We start from the raw sequence: 25,507 nt of genomic DNA, 5'->3' as shown, positions 1-25,507 counted from the left end.
ACAAGAAATGGGTCTCTGACCTTACCAAATCAGTACGCTACTGGATCTGTGAAGAACCCTGCCAGGAGTAATGATTGCTGTACTACAAAGAATGCCACTCTTTTGGACTGCTTTCCAAGAAAGACTGTTCTCTGTTTTGATGAGATTCCCTGTTGCCAGCTAAATTCTGACTTGCTGAGGAAGGACTGCATCCCTTTCACCTGAATCCAGAGTTACTCCAAGGGCTTGTTAGCTTGCCCCATGTTCTCCTGCAGTCTCAGGGGCATCAAAGACTACCTGCAACCTACAGCCAGCCCCTGAACTCTGTCTGCTGTGAGTCATGCTCAGCCAAGTGGTGCCAAGCCAGTCCTGTCCTGCGCCCTTGGAAGTGAGTATCTGTGCTGCAAACCAAGAAAATCCATGCATCTTTGACTTTGTGCCCATCGGAATTGGCGCATATCCTCTTGGCTCAGGTGCTTTGCCGCTGCAGCCCAAATCTTGGACACTGCATTGCCAACTGAACAATGCATTGTCCCCAAATTCTGATGCATCTTCAACCATGTGCAGCTTGATGCCAACGCATCGCACCAACCTAGCGGGTTGACGATGATGCATTGCCTCGATGCCTAACACTGCCTGATCTTTGATGGGGCCCCAACGCTTGGCAGGTCGGAACCAATGCATCATCTACACCTCCTCGATCGACAGTGATGTATCTCCTCCCCTGTGCCACGCATCGAGCCCTCGAGGTCAACTCTTCTTCCATCCAAGGTGCTTCTTCACTTAACCCTGCATGGGTTCTGTAGCCAGCCTGCCCTCCATTGTGGTCGGCCTGAACTTTGGATTGTCCCCAGTCAAGCACGAACTCAAGAAACCTTTTAGCAGTATTTTTGGTTTATTCTTAAAAAAAATATATTTCTACTTCTACTGATTGGACTTTTTGATTGTGTTTTACTCATAAAAATATAATCTGTTTTTCTAACCCTGTGTGGAGTACTTTTGTGGTGTTTTCTTTGTGTTATTGAGTGTGTGTGTGTTGCACAAATACTTTATGCATTGTCACTTTAGACAAACCTGACTGCTCTGTGCCAAGCTACCAGAGGGTGAACACAGGTTACCTCTAAGTGGGTATCTAGCTTGCCCTGACTAGATGTGGAGGTTCCTGCTTGTATAGAGTGCCTATTCTGACAACCAGAAACCCCAGTTCTAACAATTATAAAAATGTATGTTTCTATTAAATGACTTAATTGTACTCAGTTTACTTACAAGCTCGGAAAGCTAAGTTCAACTTGCTGTGATCTGAATTTGTGATCATTTTATTTCTACATTTGGCAGTGGCAACAATCTAATTAACTCAGCTGTCTTGACAGCAGTTCTTTAGTTGTGTCTATGTCTCAATTGGAAATAAGGTTCCTGAACATCACAGACAATGGTCAAATAGGCTGTAGAAAGTGATTTACTGCAACCATTATTGGGGTGATTATGGGTACATATTGAGATGATGTGGTTTAGTAGTTAATTAAGTACAGTTTTAGCTTTCAACATTCCATCAGGGACAATAAGAGCCGTAAGCATCTTTAAAAAGTCTTGGTATTAATATTTTTACTTTTATTAAAATATATATATATTGTATTGAATTATTTTAATCTTAGTAAATCCAACTGAGGTCACATTCAAATTAACGCAGAACAGGATTGAACCCTTGACATTAGATTTATGAGCCTGAATTAGAGTTTTGGGGAGGGGGTTACTCCGTTGCATACTTGACGCAATATTAGGCTGTATTATGATCCCATAATAGCCTATGGAGATTATAATGCTGCAAATGGGATATCACATGGGAGGAGAGCCATATTGATGAACACTTGAGCATACAACTGTTGTCCCAAGGCATTTTAGATTACATATGATAATTGCACCTTGGTAATTATGGAAGCGCCCCTACCATATCTTGATGGCACTCTGGTCAAAACAAGGTAGTGACTGAAATACACATTTCTGGGTTTTCACAACTTTTGTTTTTATTTGACCCTGCACTTGATGCTCAGTTCTTAACTTAAGTTTTGCCACTTCATGTTATATTAACAGTTAGAATCTCATGTGACATCACTTCCTGGGATATTATTGGGTCAAAGGTCATATAATGATGATATCACTTACTTTGATGTCATGGGGGTGAAAGAGCATGTGATGTGACTTCTGCTACCCTTGGCAGTTTGGTGAATTGATAGCCATGGACAGCTGTGTACTTTATGGAAAATGATAGGATGCCTCCTCCAATGGCATATCGAGATTATTTTGGCTGCCTGTAACATTTACAAACATTTTGCTGTAAAAGAACATATGTACCTTAAAGGATGTTTTCACAATTTTCTTGGACGAAGACACCCATCCAAACAAATCCCTTTTAGAAGTACAAGCTTTCTTGGCAAGACATGCCAATGTATTTCGAAAATGTGCTGTAAAAAGCTCGCTTAATTCCTTCCATTGTAAGGTCTGAATTTACACATCACTAGTTTAGAATATGCGCATTTAGCACTAAATTAAAATATAAATCTCCTATTTTTACATTGCACTTTGTGTCCAATTTTACCACCAACTAAACTGTTAGGAAAATTTGTTTGAGGTATGGTGGTTCAATCTAACACACTTTTAATCAGTCATCACATTTCAGCGTATTAAAGTATGTACTGAAGTGTTCTTCACCAGCTCCAAATGCTTTGCTTTTCAGTGAAAGAAGGCAACAAATAATCAACACTAGGGCAAAAGAAATGGTTTTAATTTTGAAGTAAGAGACTCTTATGACATTAATCAGAGATAGTTGTAGGATGAAGGTCTTGTCACATTATTATTTCCATGCTTTGGACACCTCTTCAACATTTCTTGCTTCCATAATATTGCCCTCGATTCTGGTCTTGGCAAGGATCAGGCGGACATGGGTTGCAGGGATCCACTAAAAAGACAGACAGTCAAGTCAATGATGAAACTAAAATTATGACATAATTTAAAAAGTTAAGTCAACTAGTATCTGCAATCTAAACATTTCTATTTGTTATAGCCTAAAGTGTATTATTCATATCTGAAGTAAACGTTCTCAGCGAACCTTCTCTGGTAAGCAAAAACAGCCAGTGAATTGAAAAACAACCATGGTGAAATTTAGCAAAATCTGAGATGATGCATATACAGCCATAGTAAAAAGGAGGAGATTCAATAAGCTTTTTGTATTCAATCCTGCAAAAGGAGGATACCAAGGAAGTGAGGGTGAAGGAAGGCCACCCTTACCTTTTCAGTGTTGTTTTAATTTAGGTATATTTCCCTTTACACTCTTCTCTGTCTTCTGATGTTTGACTTGGAAAGCTTGTGTGAGGGTGTGTCAGGATGAAAGAAATACACTGGCTGGAGTTGTTTCCATGTCAAAGGAGCAGAAGATGATGGGATATTACACCCTTGACAGCCTTTGCATCCATTCCGGCTGTCACTCCTGCCTGGTGCATACCATCAGCCTTTGCGAATTCCTTAGTTTTGTTTGCTGGTCCTTCCCTATTAGGCTTAGGGCCTGAGATCAATTGATGGAGTGTGCTCTTTGCAGTATGTGAATGTGGTGGAAAAAAACTCTGCAGATTGGTTTGGGTAGTCGCACTACTCCAATTTGGTAAGTTAAAACAATGAGGAAGCAAATAGCCTTCTTGAGCATGATGGCATCACAATGGTGCACAATAGATTGAAGGGGCAAAAAATACAAGGGGAATCAGCACACTGCTGTAAAGGTATAAGCTGTAACATCACTCAAAATCCAGCTGAGAAGGCGGAAAGAAAATGAATAAAAGCACCAAAACTGACTCCATTTTGCCACCCTTGCTTAACTAGAGGTTAAACATGAAACCTAAAAAAAAATTCATGTCGGGGGTGGGTAGGAAGTAGAAAGAATAAGGAGATAAGTCCTGTACGGGAGGAGGATATGGGATATACCTGACACAATTAAAGTATGAGAAGTAAAATGCAACCTACTCTCAGATTTTCTGTAACTGTAACTATTTATCCTTTACCATCATATTATTCATCACATAATCCTTGTTCTAAACATGACATTGTATTGGTTATGTGTGCTTTAATATTGATTATATGGAAACGCTAATAAATAATTATTATCAAGGGTAGTATGACACCACCATATATGGCTTTTCTAGAGCAACAAACAGGACAGGAGGAAAAGGTTTCATTTCGTCTTAAGGAAATGTTTAAATATTGTGCTGCTGAACCTTTAAATTCCATTGAGGTTCACTTACAAGGTGCATAACTACTATTGCTTAAAAGGTATTTTCCAAACTGTTTTAGAAAAATTAGCAAGGAAACTGACACTCATAATGAAGGCTTTAAGTCTATGACACAGTGCTCCCCAAACGTTTTAGAAAGACAACAACTGTTTGCGACTCACCTAGTTTTAATTGACGTAAGGCAAACAATATTTTAATGTAACTTTAGCATTGTGTGGAAGATCAGTGTAATTTACAACCAGCACATTTACCATTGAAATGGCTCTAAATGTACTCAGACATAGAGTTTTACTGATAAAACTATATTGCACACTAATGATAATGTTTGGAAATTGGTTTTCAGTGAATATCGTTTTTGCATCACCAAGTAGAGTGTGTTGATTTGTTTTGATCTTATTAAAATCTTATTCCATCATACTTCAGAATTACATATAAATGTGCTTCGTTTTTGCTTTCATAAGAATGTACACAATCAGTTTACAGGTACTTACATTTTTTGGTATGTTACAAAAAAATGACATTCTATGTCTTTTTCTTTCACACTCCTTGTACCCCAGCAAGATCATCATACAAGTCACTTTACTTTTCCTTCGTTAACCATAAAGCTAGAGGAGCATTAAACACTAATTTCCGTGTTACAAAATAGACAGCACTTTGTCAGAAGCCATAGCTTGACATTTGATCTCTGCCTTTGAAGATAAATACAGATTTTAAAGACATTTTTATCTAGTTATTGGTTGGACTTTCTCAACTCAAAAATATTGGCTCACTATCTACCAGTGAGTTGCACCCAACACTTTGGGATACACTGCTATGACTCATTACTTAAATATAGGCTCATACGAAGGGGATTCAGTATATCATTTATTACATCTTGCCCCTATGAAAGCAAAGAAATTGTAAGGTTTGGAATGTTAACAAAAAGGTCTTTTATGATAAAAGTGTGCACTTTAGAAGTTATAACAACTTAGGACCCTAGATACATTTCAATTTTATCATTAATTGTTTTATCTGAAAAGAGGAACTTTTTTTCAATTGTTTCATTCAGTGATTAAGGAGTATGAAGATTCTGATATACCAGGCTTTTTGGTATTTATCACCTCTTTAGAAATTATGTCTAGATGCTGTGAATTTAAGATGTGTAGTATCTTAGTGGATGCAATGCATCTACAAATTATATTTTCTGCCCAAATCAATGTTTTATTCTGCTTACTTATGATTGTAAATCTAATTCTGCTATAGCCTTATAGCCCGGTGTTGAGGGCTATATGGGTTGTTAAAGGCCCTGAACCCATGTTATAGGGCCAAGCCACAGGAGAGGGTCTATAATGAAGGAGAGTGACTTTAACAACCTGTATAGCCCGAGGCAGAAGGACTAAAATTCTATTAGGACAATCCACACACTGAGGGTATAATGTTTTAAATTAGAAAGGGAGAAGCAAGAAGACAAACATTGAAATGTTGGAGAAGAAGGCATATACCAGCCATTTTAAGCTCAGAGCTGCTTCCTTAGCTTCAATGGAGCTCTCAACGTTCCATTGTTCTAATACACATTTGAAGTTTTGGAAACTGGCCCAAAAGGCCAATTAAAAATTTGGGGGGGCGATTATTAGGTGGTGGAATGATAGCACCATGGTGGATCCTGTCCTGCCTGATTTTAAGTTCACAAGGTGAGGACAACCAGTTATTCCACTGCTGTTTGCACACAGATATTCCTCCTGCAATTTCTCCTACTGAAATCAGGAGGAAGTTTCTGTGCTAAAACAGGTCCATGAGGAAAAGGCCGCTGTAATTCTGGGACCAGCATGTTAGTCCCCATTTTTATGCAAGCTATTCTTGCTGGGGTGGAATAACCAGTCAGAATCAATGTTTCTGGGCATGATCATTTGGGAACCCGGTACCATGATACTTTTAGGCATGGTCTTGTTGTTTAATACTGCTGATGTGAAATAAAAATTCTAACCTTTAAATAAGTTATGCCTTTTTCCAGAATTCAGTGCTTCCTAAAATATGTATTCTATGACGGAAGAGCATTTAGGACATAGCTGTTCGAGTCAACAAAAGAGACCCATGCAGTGGCATGACCCTGCTGGACGACCCCTGTCCTGACATTCTCTACAGCTGCTATGAAACCTGAATTACTGTTTAATGAGTTTTTCCTTTAAACATTTTCAATTCTACTTTCCTATTAAAATTGATCATTTAGGTTTATTCCAAATACATTAAAAGATGGCTTTTCTTTTTAAACCTACAGGTAAATTTTTCACTCTGCCTGTTTGCAGCCTGAATTCCTAAGTAGCCAAATGTATGTTTTGTATTTTGACTGATCTTATAACAGTTCTTGAAAAAATTAATATGTTTTTATTTGTGATAAATAACTTTTCATATAAAAAAAGCCAGGAGACCACACATTTTAAAATGGTAATTAATGTTCCATTATGCTAGTATGAGGGAAACAAATTTGATGGGCAGTCTAGGCATGTCTTAATTTGTCAAGTCAAATCAAATATTCTTTATTCAGCAAATTTTGCCGTAAAAGCTGCAAGCTGCACTTGCAATAATCCACAATAAGGAACATAATAAATAAATATCAATAAAGTTACTTGGATAAAAATTCAATAAAATAAGATCGGTCAAAAAAATTCACAAAATTCATGAGAGAACAAATACAATGGACACTCTTAAAAACTTATTCCAATGATATGTCTTCATAACGGTTCCTTATTTTCATAGCTATGTTAAGAATATTTAGGACAGCATGGCAAAATTCTAAAGTCGGCAACCTCTGCAGGAGCTTTAAACCTAAAATGTGGTTTCTTACACTTAGGCAATGCCATATTGGACAAAGAAAGTTTGTGGAGAGCCGGGAGCAATGGGCAAAACGGAATAATGTAACGCATGCTCTGGTTAGTAATATTATTACATCTACATGGAGGTAATGTGCATTACCATGATTTTTGGGTTGGGAAAGCTACCTTGAAATGCATTTTATTTAGCCTGAACAGGGTTAAAAAGTAACACTGATATGATTTTTCTATCCAACACAATCTAAAAAAGCTAATTTTAGATACTGAACATAACTAATAACTGTGCCCAGGTCAAGTGCGCCTTCAATTCTAGACTCCCACATCTCTCCAGGAATGCATTTTTGATAGCTTCTTTATAATTGAGGTTACATGCTTGTGGATTGGTGGTAACCTCAGCTATATCAATACTTCTGCAGGTATTTTGCACATAGGCGATCCATGGAATCCTGGTAACGTCATCTAATGTTAAGCAGTCAGACAAGAACTGACCAGGATTGCCTCAGGGTTTCTCCAGCACTTGATCAACAATAGGAGTGTGGCTACTTTATTTGATCCTCAATATAGGGAAGTCCTAATTCCTCTTAATTTGTCAACATCAGCACGTGGCGGGAGGTTGGTGTCATCAAGTAACAACTATCTAACTTTTTCTTAAAATTAGATTTTTCACATTGTCAATTATTTGAGAGCAAATATTTTTGACAATAGGTATGTTTTATATTAAGCTTCCTGTTTTCAGGACTTCTTACACTATCAACGTCGCCCCATATGAATAAAATCAAGGGCTGGATTATCTGGTCCTCGAGAGGTAAAACATGTTTCAAAGATCACATCATATGGTCACATGGAGGATTGTGTTTTTGAAATTCCTGGCCCTGACCACGGTTGGGCTGTGAAAGAAATAGCCTGCCATGAAAATAAAAGGTTGCATGATAAAGATGACTGCATGCGGCTGTGCTTGCTGAAGGTAATGCTTATGGTAATTTCAAGAAAATCAACAGTAAAGAATGGACCATCAGGCCATAAAACGGGCCCACAAATAGACAAAACCTGGCCCACAGACTGACCTGTCAGACCTGCCACACAGCTAGTCTGACCCAGCCCTAGGCACTTCAGAAACAAATCCTGTTCATTCTGAATAACATTCACTTACCTGGAGCACACTTCTGTGTGTTATCCTGGCACTGTGGCACGGGTGCACATGCTGAAATGAGAGAAACGATAGCCATAGTGAACACAAGCACTTCTGTTTTTTTCATAAAAATCTATTCTAAGCGGTTTATAAAAACATAGGAGTCCATTTTAACGTTGCCAGTGACACCAATCGATCATTTGGTATTGGGGTAGTCATATTTAATGGTGTCAGATAAAATTGCAGCTCCATTCTGAGTTTTCTGCTTGATAATAGGGATATCCTGCATTATCGGTGCTTGCACAGAGTACTTCAGCATACTTCAGAAAGAGGAAGAAGACTTTCCTCTTTCTGATCAATGTTCCCAAAGCAAATGTTGTCAGATTGTTTTCCTGCCAAAATGTGCACAATTCATTTTCAATTGTGCAGTAATTTCTCACGTCTTGTGATGCAGATTCTTGTTTAGAAACCTTTTTTTCACTCAATGTTACTCTAACTGATTGGGTAAATAACAATGACTGAGAACTGCGAGGAAATATTGCTGAGCTCTCTTTTTTTCTGTGGAAACGATGTACTTCTTCTGAGGTTGGTATACAGACTTCATTTTGACAATCTGGAATATCAATGAATCAAAACTGATAGAATACCACACATTTCATGAACTATATGTCAAAGAGAAAAGGGCATTGATAAAACATACTGGAAAAGCATTTTTATAGCTGTTGCATGTTAGAGCAGGGTACACCAGAACGCAAAGACAGAACATTTGATTTGGGAAATGTTTACAGGCCAAATGTAATTGCAGCAAGGAAGGTATTTACCAATTAAAGAAAGGGAATAATACAAGAACCTGTATGGTCATGGAATGAAGGTTTAATTATATAAATGTTCAAGGGCTATTGGCCCTTATTACACATGATTGAATATACATGTCTAAATTTACTCATACACTATGTAGTACGTTTACCATTCTTTTCTATTCACCATTTCTGTGTGCATGCCTACATGTCTCTACCCCTTGAAAAAAGGTGTGGAGCCAAATTTATTAAAGTATTGATGCTGCTAGCAACTTTTTACATGTGGGGAGAGACCTCTGCCACCTTGTTGGAGGTCTCTCCCACTATGTTTGAGATCTCACTTTGGTAGAGAATATGGAAATGCAAAAACATTTATTAACCTTTAAAAATATTTTACATTAAATATTAATGTAAATTATTTTGATATATTTATATTAAATGCAGAGCAAAATACTTAATGTTCAATTGAATATGTATTTAATGTACATATATGAATTGTTTTTAGGGATTAAAGAAATCTACATAAAATAAAATATTTTTATTTATTTATTATGTATCAAAAGTTAATATAAGTTATATTTAGATTTAGTGAAGTTAATGGAATTATTTTATTAAAGTTACTTTTATTTGTAACCTTCAAAAAGTTATTAACATATTTTATAATGCAGTATTTATTTTTACTTGTTTATATTGTTAATATTACATTAAAGTAATAAATATTATTAAAAAGTCAAAATAAGTTAATGTGTTAACAATATTTACTACTACATTTTATTTTAAGTCCCTGCCTCCATCATGTTTTTTGTAGGAGGCAATTGCAGTACCTAAGAATAGCCTACGTGTAGTGCTAGACTTACTCCAAGGCTGGGCTGGTGTACATTTACACTATCTTGCTATCTTTTGGGATGTGATCACTTTAGTAGTTTAGTTTGTGACTAACAATGGGCTTGCTTTTTCGTGGGTGGGTGTTTGTATTTGCATGCCCCTCCCTACACCCCCTTTTATGCTTTCCTAAGCCCTCCTCACTCCTTCCTAGATCCCTCCCATTTTGTGGTAGCTCCTCCCCATGTCCCCCCCACTCTCCTTGCTCACTGCCTCGTGTACTATTAAGTACTAAACTTACATGTGTGGAGATCTCCCCAGATTAAAGATAGAAAAGATGGAGGTGGAAATTTACACCCATAAGTTTGTGAATTGCATTTTGTGGAAAGCAATTAGTAAAACTATGTAAAATGAAGCTTGCGACTCAGGTCCTACATGTTTAATCCAGGCTCTGGCCCTGGACTATGTTGTAGTTATGTCAATACATTTCTTGCTTCTAGTTTAGTTAATGATAGAGCTCACCAATATAGGGAATCTTCCTCACTTATTTGAAACTCACATTTGCATTTAAGATTTGCAATATCGATTACAGAAGGTGATCACTTGCAGTTCACAGGGCTTTTTACTAAGAAGATGTCCAGTCACTTCTGAGATGCGTCAAGGGATCTAGTGACAAGTGTAAACTTACACATGAGTAAATCTACAAATGTAAGTTTACTCTTACACTTTTTAACAACTTTATTACTTTTGTCTATTTACCATTTACAGGTGTAAAGTTACTCAAAAGAGTAGATTTATGTGTCTCCACCCCTTGAAACAAAGGGTTGAGCCAAATTTAGGTGTATTAAGTTGCTACAGACAAAAAGGAGCGGTAGTACATCCAGCCTCCCACTGATGCTGCATCACTTTCCCATCGAAGATAATGGAGGAGGGACTGAAAATAGATCCTCATGAAGTAATCTTATGAAGTAATGTTAAATTTAAAAACATTATTTCACCATTATAAAAATAAATATTATTCAGGGATAAATCTGATATTTTAATAAACATTTATTATTTTAAAAATAAATTACATTTTATCATGAATTTCTACAATTTATTTACATAATGTTTACTTTAGGTGGGCTGTTTTTAATTTTTGTTTGAAACATAGTTTTTGTTTAATTTAATATAGTTACAATAATGTAATTTTTTTTTTTTTAATTAAGTTTATAGTAACTGTTCATATGTATGTGAAGTTCTCCACCACCGGAGAGTGTCAATGCTTAGTAAACCTTAAAAAAATAGAAAAGTATTTGAATGTCAAATATTAGTGTTTAAATAATTTTATATAGTTATCCGAAAGATAAAACATATTTTACAATGTTATGCAAATAAGCCCCAAATTTAAATTTGTAGTTCATTTCAACTTCAATATTTTAATATATTGAATTTAATTACAATTATTTTTAGGGTTTAAAATATAATATAAATTAGTACCTAAAGTTAAAACATATATATTTTTTATTTTCTATTAAGGGTATTTAAAGTAATGCATAAAAATAATTAAAAGTTCTTGAATAATTTTTATTCAAATAATGTTACATTTTATAATGTAAACAATGTCAGTAAAATATATTAGATTAAATTAAAAGTGTTTTATGTTTAGATTGTGTAGAACTAAGTTAAACTTTTTTATATGGTTAACATTGTTGGAATTGTCTAATTTAACTTAACATTATTTAATTTGGTTTTTATTGTTAACTTCTAGCCTCCATTATTTGCTATGGAATGGGTTTGCTGTACCAGCAGCTGGGTTTAAGATTGGTGAACATAGGGTTTAAATAAGGTAATAAGTCAATGGAATGTAAATGAGAATTGAAAATATGTCAGTAATGGGTATGTTGTGGAACAAATGTAGCATATTCATATACGAACACTTCACTAAGAATAGGAATGCGTTGAATAGGGAAAGAAATGAAATACGTGCAATATACATCAAGTTAAAGAGGCTGGGGCCAATACGTCAGGTATCATTATGGGACTGAGCAGATGTACTTAACAACATATAAGGTGATGTGTGTGTATAGGATAATGATTGTACAACTATATTTTGGACTGGTTATATTTCAGAATAACAAACTGTGTAACATAACTTTTCAGCTTTGATAAAGCAGTTACTGCAAAGCCCATGATGACTGACGGTACATGACGAAAAATGATTGATGAGATGTTAATTAATTATACACTGAAGGCCTCATTATGAGTTTGGCAGGCAGCGGAGGCCGCTTGCCAAACTCGTTAGGTCGGAAGACCGCCAGTTCGGTCTTTTGTTCGCTGACCCTATTACATTTTCCCACTGGCCCAGTGGGAAACTACCCACAACATTGACGCCGGCTCGTAATTAAGCCAGCAGTAATGTTGGGGTGTGTCCTGTGCGACAGCACCCGTCGTTCTTTTCAGTGCCTGTAATTTAGGCAGTGAAAAGTGTGACTGTGCTGCCCATGGGGGCCCTTGCACTGCCCATGCCAAGCGTATGGGCAGTGCAGGGGTCTCCATGGGGTCCCAGCACCCCGTCTCCAGCAGCCTTTGCATGGCGGTGGAACCGACATACAAAACCTGGCAGACACAGGAGTCGTAATCCCCAGGTCATCGCTGCTTGCAGCTTTGCCCTGGCGGATTAAGATGCCCAGCGAAAAAGTGGCCGTGCTGGCGGTGGGATGTGGCACTTTCGCCATGGTCATAATGTGGCTGTCGGACCGCCAGACTCGTAATGAGGGCCAGAATCTTGGGGATCTGAACTACAGTCACTACGTGATCAAAATACATAGGAAACAGAAGAATGCGAAGGATCAAATAATATTCTATTTATCACTCTGATTTAGAATTTAATAAAACAGGGAAATCCAATATCTGCATACTACACAATAAGATGAAGGAGTGTCCTGCATGTTATAATTGTATGTGTAAAACGATTTTACCCAAATTGTCGTTACTTGGCTATAGTATACTGTTGTGATGTAAGGCTTCAAAACACACTGAAGTCTTTTTAAAGATGTACCTGTGAAATAAGGTGGCATGCTTTTAAAGAGGGTGGAGAGAATGGCGAGCAATATTTGGGCTTCTGTTATACAGGACATCATTCTATGAGATGAGCTATGCAAAATTACTAATTTCTCCAACTAATGGGCCACTCTCTCTTCCCTCACACCCCATTCTTTTAGTAGATCAAACCTCGTTGTGCAAGATTATTACTCTTTTCACTGCACCATTCCCTTTTCATTAGTATACCCTATTCTCACCTGACATAACTTTCTGCTATATAATTGATTCCCTTCACACTAACCCACATCTTCTTCACCTATGACTCAAATTCTTGTGCTGGACCGCATCAAAAAAATATAACTTCTCCTACACGACTTATTTCACTAGACTGCACATCCTACAAGACCACGTGTCCTTCCAGTAAATACATCACTTTCCATGATACCATATAAATTCATAAAAGGCAACACCTCCTTCATCTAGGAGACAACTCTTTTCCCAAGAGAATACTTAGCTGAAAATATACAAACAACTATGTTGCCAGATCTCTCATGCCTAAAAATATTTACACATACACAGACACTCACACCAACAGCCCCGCTGTAACTAAAAGGCGTAGATACTACTGCATGTTTCACCATATATAAAGATTTTCACTCACTAAGTTCACAATTGATGACTCACATATGTAAGAATAAAGGTACACATTCTTTCACACACACTCACACACACACAAACTTGAGGCAACACCATGTTTCAGTCCTGAGGTTTTACTAGTTTACACAATCCATCTTGGCTCTTGTAGTGTTGATATCCATTTTAAAAATATGTGGGACTACACCAAATGACCATATTTGGACAAAAGAAAGCCCAGACTGCACAAGTTTGTTTTCATCTCTTTCATGGGACTGATTTGGATACTAATACATATGCTTAGAACAACTTTTTTTATTGAATTAAGTGATGCTGTTGTGATATTCTTGTTGTTCTTATCACATTCCTGTTTCTTCCAAGTGATATTGCATCAATGCTGTGTGTGCCTTCTGAACAGGACTGGAGTGTAAACATATTGTTCTCCTAAAATAGGTTAAAAGATTTACGAAATTCTGGGGCATATTTACAAGAAATTGGTGCATCATTTTTTGCATCGGCTTGCACCTCCCTAACTACACCATGTGTGTGCCATATTTACAATACGGCGCACCATAGCACACGTTAGGACAATAGTGTCACAAATGTTGTCGCTATTGTGGAGCTTTGCAGGATTAACACCAAAAATGATGGCGCTTATCCTGCAAAGTGTAGGGAGGCTTATTGAACAGAACGGCAGCGTTAAAAAATTACGCTAAAAGTGGCACAGTGAAAGCTTGTAAATTTGATTGCAGCATGTTTACGGGCCTTTCTGTATGGGAATGGCCCCCTTGTGTACATTATGCCTGGTGCAGGCATAATGTGGTGCAAGAGGTTACAAAGTGGCACAATCCTTGCATTGTGCCACTTTGTATATATGGCATGGGAAAATGGCCTACTTAACGCCACATTAGCATAAAAAATGAACACTAGTGTGGCGCAAAACGGCGCAAGAGGCTTGTAAATACGCCCTTTTATTTGGAGAAGATTGGAATTACACTTATACTTTTGACACACAAGCTGGTGTTCATTAGCGTTGCTTTAGTGTCTTAGGAGAAAGCAGCACTTTTGAAGCCCTACGTATACCTACAGTTGGAAGAGGAGGGGGAAATAAAATAGGGTCCATATTATGTAACACACGTGCCCTGTGTGAAGCACCCAGACTAGATATGTCAGACTGTGTAAATGCATGTTTAATGGACTGTTCTAGATGGCCAGTCACAATAAGGAGTTGCACCACACCAATGCATACTTTAGGGCGTGCAGGGTGGAATATGTGTTACGCTGCTCTGGTTGTTTACAGTTTCAGAGCTGTTTCTTTTTAGATGATTTTCTAGAAGTCAATCAAGAAACTGGAGTAACTTTGTTATTTTAGGGCTTTCTAAGTAACCTCCATTACCACTCCCATCCTGATTCTCTGAGTGGGTTGCGACCCCACTAAATATCCGCAAAACACACTGCTGTTTCACCTCTTCGAAATCTTAATTTGGTGAACTTTCTTCGACACATCCCTTTTAACACCTTCACCTTATCCTTTCCGGTAACACCCTCTTTCAACTTTATTATAATTAGACTATTTAATTGTAAAGAACAATGTCCTCTGATGGTTGTTACTACGTAATGTGCACCAACCCCACATTCGACAGAAAAATAAATACATGACACCTACAAACAAATACCTTACATCATGGGGAGTTTAAAAACGTTTGCAACTAATATGTTTAGTTACGGACTTACATTTGTCCTTCTCCGCTTGAAAGGGGCATATGGCAATGGTTGTTAGTGTGATTGTAGTTTGCCCCTGATATGCTGGTAGCTCACTCCAGAACCACAGAGCAAACCTATATTTAATCTTGCCAGACTACATAACATATGGACATCCTTCCGAATACATTTATTTTTGACTAATAAATACGAGACCCTGCATAAGAACAATTGGATAAATGTAAGCTTTAAAGAAAAACACATGTACGATTTTATCTGTATTTGGTTCCAGAGTATGTATGTCAAAGCTATACAAATGGGATACTATGGTTGTAAGGACAAAATGCAGAGAGCGATGAATGGCTTCATAGCAAACATTTGGAAAGATCTTTTTTCTATATGATTCAACTACAACAAGACAGAAACCATGAAAGCTCCATAGTACGTTAGTGTTTATGACTTGTATGAGGAGCATTATGCTCATCTTATTTGTGGGATTTTCCTAGATGAAGTGCTATTACATTCAGTTTTAGATGGTCTTCACTGAAATAAGGTGCTCTGATGCATCTATGGGCATTAGAGGGGTTTAGCTGGTTGGCGATGAAACAATGGCATTTGCACTTGATGCGGCAAAACATTATGGAGAAACAGTAAGGGGCTACGAAAAGTGGTGCTGCATCCAGTGAAACGCCACTTTCCTTGCGCCCCTTGGTGCCCCGCTACCGCCACCATGTGTGCGGCATAATTAAATTACGGCGCACCATGGCGCAGAGTAAGGGGCAATAGCATCATTATTTTTGACGCTATTGATGTACTCTGCAAGAGTAGTCGCAACATTTTGGCTCTAATCCTGCCGAGTACATAGGAGCCCATGGTATTCAATGGCATGCCCCCTTTTAATGCCTGCTCTGGGCAGGCTTTAGGAGCGCCAAAAAATATGGTGCAAGGAAATCATTTCATTTCCTTGCAACATTTTTTTTGCCCCCTCTAATGGAAGAATGCCCCCTTTGCATATTTTATGCCTGGTGCAGGCAATATGTTGCGCAAAGCGTTGCAAAGCGATGTAGTGCATGCATTGCACCACTTTGCAAATATGACACGCCATTTGTGTCTATCTAACGCCACATTAGCGTAAAAAAATGACTCTAATGTGTCATCAGGATGGCGCTAAGGGCTCTTAAAACCCACCCTAAATTATTATGTTCACCGAATTTTCCCCTTTCCCACGTTTAGGTGAACTAGCGATCCACCACGATCTTTTGCAGGTGCAGAAAAATGCGAGGAAAAAAACACGGTTTTGACTCATTTTATTCTTTAAATCAAGGGTTCTACTAGGACCAACTAACTATCCCCAAAGTACTGGATTCTATAAGGGTGCCGCAGAGGTTAGTTTAATCCCCCATATAGCCAAACTTATCAATAAACATATAGGATGCAATAGTATCATCGCCAATGGAATTACGGCAGCGAATGGTGTTGATGTCATCGATAGCTCCCTTGCCCCATCGAATAGCCATTCATCCAAGAGGCGTTATACTCCTACCAATTTTTTAGGTAAGATGGACTGTCTTCCCTCTAATACCAAAAGGCTGCCTGCTAACCCCCTGACAAACGATCCAGTTTACATTATTCCCCCCCAAGGAGTATACAGCATCACAGACATGTCATTGAAAGGCACAGGGTCTAGGCACGGAGGCAACACTTTTTTAAATTAATGTTCCGAAGTTGCCACCTAGGTCTGTCGAGGACCAAGAGTCCCGGACTAACAAGGTTATCCATTGGCTACGCTATCGACAGGAATGACTCTCAGTTATTCATTCGGACATCCTAAAAACTGAAAGATGGAGTCCCCTTGGGTCAAACTTTGATGTAATCTCAATTGCGTTTCTAGATAAAACCATGGCAGGCCAACTCATTGACTTTGTTGCACACGTGTGCCAGCACAAGGGGCAAATAAGAGGAGGCAATATGCTAGTCTCCAAATTAGTTGATCCAAAGCAGGCTCCTGAGTCTGGTCTTATTGCCGATATCAACAGAAGGGATCCCAGGAAACAAGGTGAATTCATGCACTATGGTTCTGTATGACTGTCTCCTACCCAGAAAGCTCCTATTGGGGACAATATAGAGGAATCTCAAAAAAATAGTTCTGACAAGATTACTATCAATGAGACGACTAAACAGGATTCTTCTCACACAACCTATGGTATTGAAACTGACACTATTGGCTTGTCCATAATGACCTGGAACTTAGCTGGCCTTGCGAGGAAATTGGATGATACAGACTGGGTCACTTATATAAAGTCCCAAGATGTGTGTCTCTTCCAAGAAACCTGGGTCGAGGGTCAAACCAGCATAGATGGGTTCCTTTCCTTCAATATCCCTGCGCAGCCATCCGAGAAAGTATCAGGTCGAGCTAAAGGGGGACTTTTAATTCTTTTGAACACAAAACTTCAGTGTGATTATAAGGTTTTAAAATTTGATTGTCCTGATCTGATGGGTTTACAAATTTCCTTCCAACAGAATTTTAATGTAATTCTTATTAATGTATACGCCCGATCTGTCTCACGCGGATCAGAATCACGCATTTTAACTTTACTTTCTGACTTTTTAGATACCATACAAACTAATTCTTACTTAATTATTGCTGGGGATGTAAATTGCACTTTCGAACCCTCTGTGCTTTTTAGCGATCTAACTGCGGAGGAGGATGAACTATGGGGGATTGCACAATTGAATGGTGACATCTCCTGCCCACGTTCTCGAGTTGCAGTCCAGCTAGCCTCACTATGTTTAAAGTTTGGCCTCAGGGCTTGTAATGGCCGTACTCCCTCTGATCTAATCCTTGCACCTACATTCCAACGAGGCTCTCAGACTAGTGTTATTGATTACTTCCTAGTAGATGTGCGACTTTGGCCATTATTGAGAGATATGAGGGTAGACTCCAGGTGTGAGAGCGACCACTATCCCCTGTTACTCACCCTCTCTGGGAATATCTTTGGTAGAACCCTGAATACGCAACTTACAATGGTCCCTCCCGCTATTTTTAATAATGCCTATACGAAGATAGGGTGGCCAAAAGTGTTGTTGAATCCCTACTTGTTACGCGAGATTTACCAAATGTTTTCTGATAACTTGTCAGCCTACGAAGATCTTGATCCTAAGGCTATTCCACTTCTTGATATACATGAAAACTTGATTGTTAAACTCCAAAGTATTTTTTACAAAAAGGTTATGGCAAGCCCACGATGCGGGGTCTCGACTAACAGTAGATGGTTCAACGATTCGTGTATGAAAGCCAAGTCTGGCCTATAAAAGGCTAGAAAGGGTGGGACCCCGGGGGCAATTCAACAAGCTAGATGCGTGTACAAGAAGACTATTTCACAATCAAAGAAATCCTAGGAAGACTCTAATTGGCAGGAATTGTTGGATGCCTCAAAAACAAACAATAACACGCTCTTTTGGGAATTGTTAACTAAACGCGAGAGAGGGGGTAGGTCAAATCTTAGAAACCACATTGAACCCGAAAGTTGGGTGGAGCACTTTTCTCTTCTTTATGAGGAAATTACCATTTTTGGGGCTCCTGATAATGACAATGTGGGGTTAGATCCCCCCACTTTGCCAAATGCCAACCTTGATATTTTTCCCCCTGACGGGAGCCTACACGATCGAGAGGGTCATATTTGTTTTTCCTTAGAAGAAACCGCTGAAGCTATCATCTCCATGAAACCTGGCAAAGCCCCAGGATCAGATAAAATCCCAGGCTATCTTTATAGATCCGAGCCATCCATATGGACCTGGTATATCAATTTGTTGTCGAATAAAATCACAGAAGGAGGACAAATTCCCGGGACATGGAAGGGTGCCGAAATTATCCCCATCTATAAAAAGGGTAACGCAAATCTCCCAACCAATTATAGACCGATTAGCCTAATCGATAACCTGCAAAAAATCTTCGCCAAACAGCTTTTAGGTAGACTATCGAGTTGGGTTATGGAACAGCAGATTCTTTCTCCGCTACAGGCGGGGTTCCGGCCAAGGATAAGTACGGTAGACCAGGCCTTTAGGCTGACAGTGTTACATTGGAAATATGTAGTCCTGGCAAAGCAAACCTTATATGGAGCATTTGTTGATTTGCGTTCTGCCTTTGATTTGGTCCCAAGGGAGAAATTGTGGGAAGTGCTATACAAAATAGGGATACCAGCTAATATAATCCACCTATTGAAACGCATGCATGAGGGCACATGTGCGCAAGTGAGGTGGGGCAACCAAGGCGAGTTGACTAATAAATTCCCCATTAAAAGGGGTGTTCGACAGGGTTGTGTCCTAGCACCACTCCTGTTCACCCTATTTATTAATGAGGTGGTGCAAGAACTAAGGGCATGTCAGAACGATGCACCCACATTAGTCGACCAGAAAATCCCCATTCTTCTCTTTGAAGATGACTCCCTACTCATCTCAAAAACCCCTATGGGCTTACAAATCCTTGTGGACAAATTTAATCTCTTTTGTCGGAATTCTGGTTTAGAGTTGAACCTGAAGAAAACCAAATTGATGGTGCTTCGCTCTGGCCCACGAAAGAAATGCACTACAAGGCTAGACGGCGTCATTTTGGATCAGGTTAGATCCATTGATTACCTGGGTGTGAGGCTTACTGATTCACCCCAATGGGAGGAACAGGTCAGCAAGAGTGCGGGGCTCTTGCAACATCGGTCAGCATCCATACTGCGCCTTTACAGGAGTACGATGGCCAAAGCTGTATCCCCAGCAATAAAGATCTATGTGGCCAAGGCGCAAGGTGCTGCTGCCTACGGTGCAGAGATTTGGGGCTTCTCCGATAGTAGTAGAATAACTAAAATCGAGAATAGTTTTGCATGGGCCCTATGTGCATGCCCCATTAGCACCCCATTAACCCCCTTGTTTCTAGACTTAGGGTTTAAACGAATGGCTGACCTAATCATTTTACGACCTTTGCTGTACTGGGTGAGGCTATGGATAGTCCCAGAATTAGTCGTATATAAGTCCTCACTTCTAAAATTGTTAAAATGTTCTAATTCTACTTCCATCCCATGGATCAAATACGTATCTAGCTCGTTTTGCACATAAGGATTGAGAGACTTATGGGAGAACACCCACCAACTTGAAAAGTCCCACGTAAAAGCATTGAAGCGCGCTTACTGGTCCCATATACGGAACAACTATATTTCTCATAAACTTAACGGTCGCTTAACTAATCTCTTTATTGATTTTAAATGGTACCCAGAGTTTGAGCTATACCTAGATTTAATTCCTGACCTACTAGGCAAAGGACTGTACGCCAGATTCCGTTTTGGAACATTACCATTGATGACCCTGACGAGCAGATGGGGATCCAATACCACTTCTGATATTTGCCCTGTGTGCGGTAATTCCCCTGAAAGAGTAGAACATTTTATGTTTTTGTGCCCTGCTTACTTAGTCCCAAGGTCCAAATGGATCTGCAAAATCTGTCGGGAACTGAAGATAAAAAAATGTGACCTAGCCTTGAGGATTTTAAAAAGTCACAACTCCAATATGTTAATATACGCAGTAAGCAAGTTTTTAGCAGCGGCTTGGCGTATACGCAACCTTTACACAAACAATGACCTTAATTGATTTTAAGTTGGAAAATCAGGGATTTTATTTTACTTATTCTATTTTAAACTTGGTTGATGGTAGTTTTGTACTGTTTTATTATTTATTATGATGATTGCTTATCTTTGTATTGTATTGCTTTGATGGTCTGCTGGCCGAATAAAGCTATTGTGAAACTAAAAAGGGTTCTAACAAAAATTTTGACACATGGAAGAAATTGCGTGACACTAGATAAATCATGTAATCTCCCTTTGGTTGACATTTAAATATATCTGTAATATCACCTATTTTGTGTAGTCTAAGAAAACCTGCTATACTAATATATGAAATCCCACTTGAAGTACATGATCTGTAGTTATATCCCGGCGACAAGTAACTACCGCGCTCTATGGCTCATCGGCTTGACTTGCTCTATGTCAATACACATACATTTATGGGGATGAATGCAACCTTCTTAAACTCAAAAGCAGCTCACCAGTGTTTATCTACATCCTGACAGAAATAAATTGGGAAACTAGTTTTGAAGCATGACCCTTAATAGTGTGCTAAGGGCTTCCTTAAGAGTTACGCAGAGTGGTATTTCAGCGATCTATTGTGGAATTACCACCACTTTTCAATATTACACGTTTTACTGGGTGGTGAATTCACCAGGCAGCATTGCCTGTATGTCCACTTTTCTACCTACCATACTCAGGTGGAACATTTCAACACTAAAGGGCCCTGAATTTCTGGAAAAACGTGGTAAAAAACTGGTAGTTCCTGACCTGTGAGGCATTCCCCATTCCAGGCCCCAAACATGTAATGGCCGGCAATGGGGAGGTAATGCTACATGGTAATGCCTGTCCCACTCTTATCACGTCGCTTCACTGGCTCCTAAGTGCTGTATCTTTTCCCTACAACATGAAGCCCAGGTTGAAGCATTGCTAAGAGCACGCCATCACTTACGGTCCTGACAGGGGTTTGTCTGTTGGCAGGGATCATTGCACTGCGTCTTCTGGTGGTGGTGTCCTCCGCCCTTGGCAGACATGGTTCTCTCGGGTAGTGTGGCACTGCCTGCTTGAGGAAGAAACACCGGATTCTCCGAGCTGTATTTAGTCTGTCCAAGGGTACTGCTTATATACACCGGACAGTGACTATCCAGGTCAAGAGGCCTGCCTCACATTCGTGAGAGCGTCTGTCATTCCGCACTAACTAATAATTATATAGCTGGTGTCGCAATTATGCACCTTACACCTTGCCAACCTAAGGCTCGGGTGGTTCCTAAATAAAAACACTGAAGGCAGCCAGGAAATTAGGTCTCGTCGATTCATTATTAGTTCACACTTATCATTTGCATTATTCCATTCTCAAATAGGTTCCTATGAGCATTTAATATGCACTTCAGCGCTCTTTGGAGTTGTCTGCTTAAATAAAGAATTCACTTCCTCGTGCCCAGTTGATAAGCTAGTCTGGACACAAAGGAACAGAGAGTGTCATCAAAAATAATTTTAAAGTAGGTAAAGGGTGGAGTTGGAAACGTGTGTGTTCGTACCGTGAGGTTGGTGTGTGTAATATGTATAACGATGTAACCCGCGTGACCAGAGTGGTTGGTAGTTGTCAGAAGGACCCTTAATGTATCTGTAAGTTCGAGTGTCCATTCTTTAAAGGTCTGCGTAAACATCACAGCCTGTTTCCAAAATGCTTATATAATTTGTGAACAAGGGAACAGAGGTTTGTGGAATGGAAATATTTTCCCGATCACCCAATTTAACCGCAAGTGGCGAGACGGATTAGAATTCCTTCCCAAGAAAAATATTCCTCTTTATTTCCTGGTCTCGCAAGTCTAGTACTCCGTTGGTCTTGATTAGTGTTCGTTTAGCATTTTTCTCACATTCACCTACGCTATTTATGTAGAGAACACATGGATGGAGAATTATAGAGGAATACGCAATATCTATGGAAGAACTAAGAGATATGCAAGAGAAGGATTCATAGACACTAAAGATAAACTCTGAGAGATGTAAAAGTAATGATGTATGACTATTACTGATTCATACTACTTATTGTTTAATTTTAATTGCATCTCTTATCAATTTTGCTCCAATCTGTAAATATTTTTATAAAACCCCCAATAAAAGCTTTTATTAAAAAAGGAAAAGGTTCAGGATGTTGAGCTGAACGAGAAAGCCGTACTTTTCGTGTGTGTGTTGACTGAGAAAGTACTAAAGTGACTGGCCAGTGTTATATTATGTTAATGGAATTTCTCAAGTACATGTTTAAAAACAAGGAGCACAACAGAAGGGGCACAGCTATCAATAATGCAGAAGGAGAAGTAGCTAGGGGTCAACAGTTTGCAGGCCCTCTCTCCCAAATTATCCCTGACATGTGATGCATAACCATATCATATGATACTTACACATTGGACTCAACAAATAATACAAGTGCTTAGCTTGTGCTGGGGGTTTCAGGTGGATGGCACTAGGACTCCTTTTCGAGGACCAGTACTTTATTCATCATCATACTTTGACTACGAACAAGAGAGAGAGAAAGGGAAGACAGAAGAAGAAAGCTAAAGGTTGGGGAACCATGAAAAAGGAAGAAAGACGGGATCAAAAATAGCCTGCAAGAGTGAGATAAGGAGAATAGAAGTGGTGGGTGGTGGTGGAGACGAAATGAAATTAAAACAATGTAGTGATGGTATTTGCTAACTGGAATTATTGCAACACTGGCAACAGTTTACTGAAAAAACTTTGAGCACCTTCACTTATTGTTTTACAAATTAAGCACTGAAGGCTTAGAAACAGGCCACACAGACCAGGCATGGACTGGCCATAGGAGGCAAAGGAAATCCAATCGTAGACTCAAGGGCTGCTGATAGGGATTAGAGGTGGGGGAGCCCGAGGTCCTGTTGGAACTTCAAGCCCATAACAAGCCAAGCTTTCATGTGGCTTCTGCAGTACCCTTGCCTCTGAGCTCTGGATGATCAATATTTTGAAAGGGAGATATTTTCTCCTAAAAAAATCTGGGATCAGTTGCTGCTTTGTATTTTTGGGGACAGGTTTAGACATTGTCAATGAGTCTACCTCATCCCTCTCCTCAGCGATAATAGCCGGGCTATGTGCCTTGACTTTTAACCCTCCATTGATTCTGTTGTAGGCTTTTTTAATTGAATCTTTGGAGGTTGTTGATCTCTGACTGTGCAAGTGCTGGCTGCCGGGTTTTGCTGAGCAAGTTTTCATCCTCCACAATTGTTGCCCAACCTGTTCCAGGGAAAGACAGTGAATACCATCCGCTTGGCATCAGTGTTAACCCTTATATTATTTGTGGAGCAGCACTGGACCCCCGATGAGGTGTTTTTTCTTTATGATACCTTACGTTAGCACTGGCAGCACAAGCTCTTATTGGAAGTATTATTGTGGTGGGGAGGACTGGATGGTGAGCAAGCCAAACCGACCCGACACTGGCTGCTTTTGTGCACTGTGAACCTCGACCCTGCAGTACTGAGCCTATTGCACCGCCACCTCGCCTCACACGTAGCTTCTGCTTGCCTGCCTCCCTCTACCCAGGATGAGGCGTTACAGCCAGAGGTGCCTACCAGGTTCAAGTCTCGGTGTTGTTTCAACATTCTATGTGTCTAGGTGTATGATTTAATCTCCCCCTGCATAACACAAAGAATGTGAAGGTGTAGTGTAAGTAACAATCATGTAAAGTGCTCCATTACCTTCGAGTCTAGTTTCCACTAAGTAAAAACTTCAGAAAAATGCACAAAGAGATCAAAATAAAGCTGTAACATAAGTAAAGAAAAATAGATACCATTTCCTGGCTGATTTTTCAAACTAAAACTGGAAAACCTGGATCGATCACAAATTCCCCGCTTAAATTGTGTGATCTTCGGCAAATATTTTATTTCACCAAAACTCTTTTTATTTCATTATTGTGTATGAAAGCCCTTTCAGGTATGTGAGTTCACAATGTCAGTTGTTCAGAAAACTATTGTGCTTGATTCAATGGATTGCATTGTTGCTCTATAAAAATCCTGGTAACGTGAAGTGTTTACATGACAAATGTCTTGCTTCTTAGTGCACTAATAGTTCATGTTTGAAAACTGTTACTTTTTGTAAGTTCCTCTCAGTACAGTGCTGTAATATGATTTATTAATGGCAGACTGTCACATGTTAAGGAAACACACTTTTTTGAATTTAGGGGCGATTTAATCATATTTTATGTAATGTGTATTGTATGATGTACATTTTCAGGGCTCGGCTCATGCACGGGCTCTAAGATTTGAACCAGGGTTGTATTTTGTTAGAACTGTCAGCGTTTGGTGTGGTTTCCCTGTCTTTTTTGTTTCTGGCCTCCTGTTTTTGATCCTGTGCTGAATTTAGTTTTTTCTGGCTTTAGGACTCTGGGCACTTTACCACTGCTGACCAGTGATAAAGAACAAGTGTTCTCTGTCTAAATGGTGTTAGTATTGGTGTTTAATATGTCCTGATTGGCATATTTTAATTACTAGAATGTCCCTAGTACAGTGCACAGTGTTTGCCCAGGGCCTGTAAATTAAATGCTACTAGTGAGCCTGCAGCAGTGATTGTGGCACCCACATGAGGAGCAATGTAAGCAGGTCTCAGACCTGCCACTGCAGTGTCTTTGTGTGCAGTTTTAAACTGCCATGCCAACCTGGCATGGCCTAAACCTTTCCTTTTACTGCATTTAAGTCACCCCTAAGGAAGGCCCAAGGCAGCCCCATGGGCA

At 39.2% G+C, this 25,507-nt stretch overlaps 1 long non-coding RNA gene across 1 annotated transcript; it reads right to left on the bottom strand.

Annotated features, from left to right (window-relative positions):
• Positions 1–2,737: 2,737 nt before the first annotated feature.
• On the bottom strand, positions 2,738–21,877 carry LOC138300819 (uncharacterized). Its single transcript, XR_011205016.1, has 3 exons — positions 21,722–21,877; positions 8,211–8,261; positions 2,738–2,932 (listed from the first exon to the last, which is right to left on the bottom strand). It is a non-coding gene; the product is annotated as an uncharacterized lncRNA (long non-coding RNA).
• Between the last annotated feature and the right edge of the window lie 3,630 nt (positions 21,878–25,507).

The sequence above is a fragment of the Pleurodeles waltl genome, chromosome 6 (genome assembly GCF_031143425.1).
Source record: "Pleurodeles waltl isolate 20211129_DDA chromosome 6, aPleWal1.hap1.20221129, whole genome shotgun sequence".
Lineage (NCBI taxonomy): Eukaryota > Metazoa > Chordata > Amphibia > Caudata > Salamandridae > Pleurodeles > Pleurodeles waltl.
This window is presented reverse-complemented; position numbering and strand designations above follow the sequence as displayed.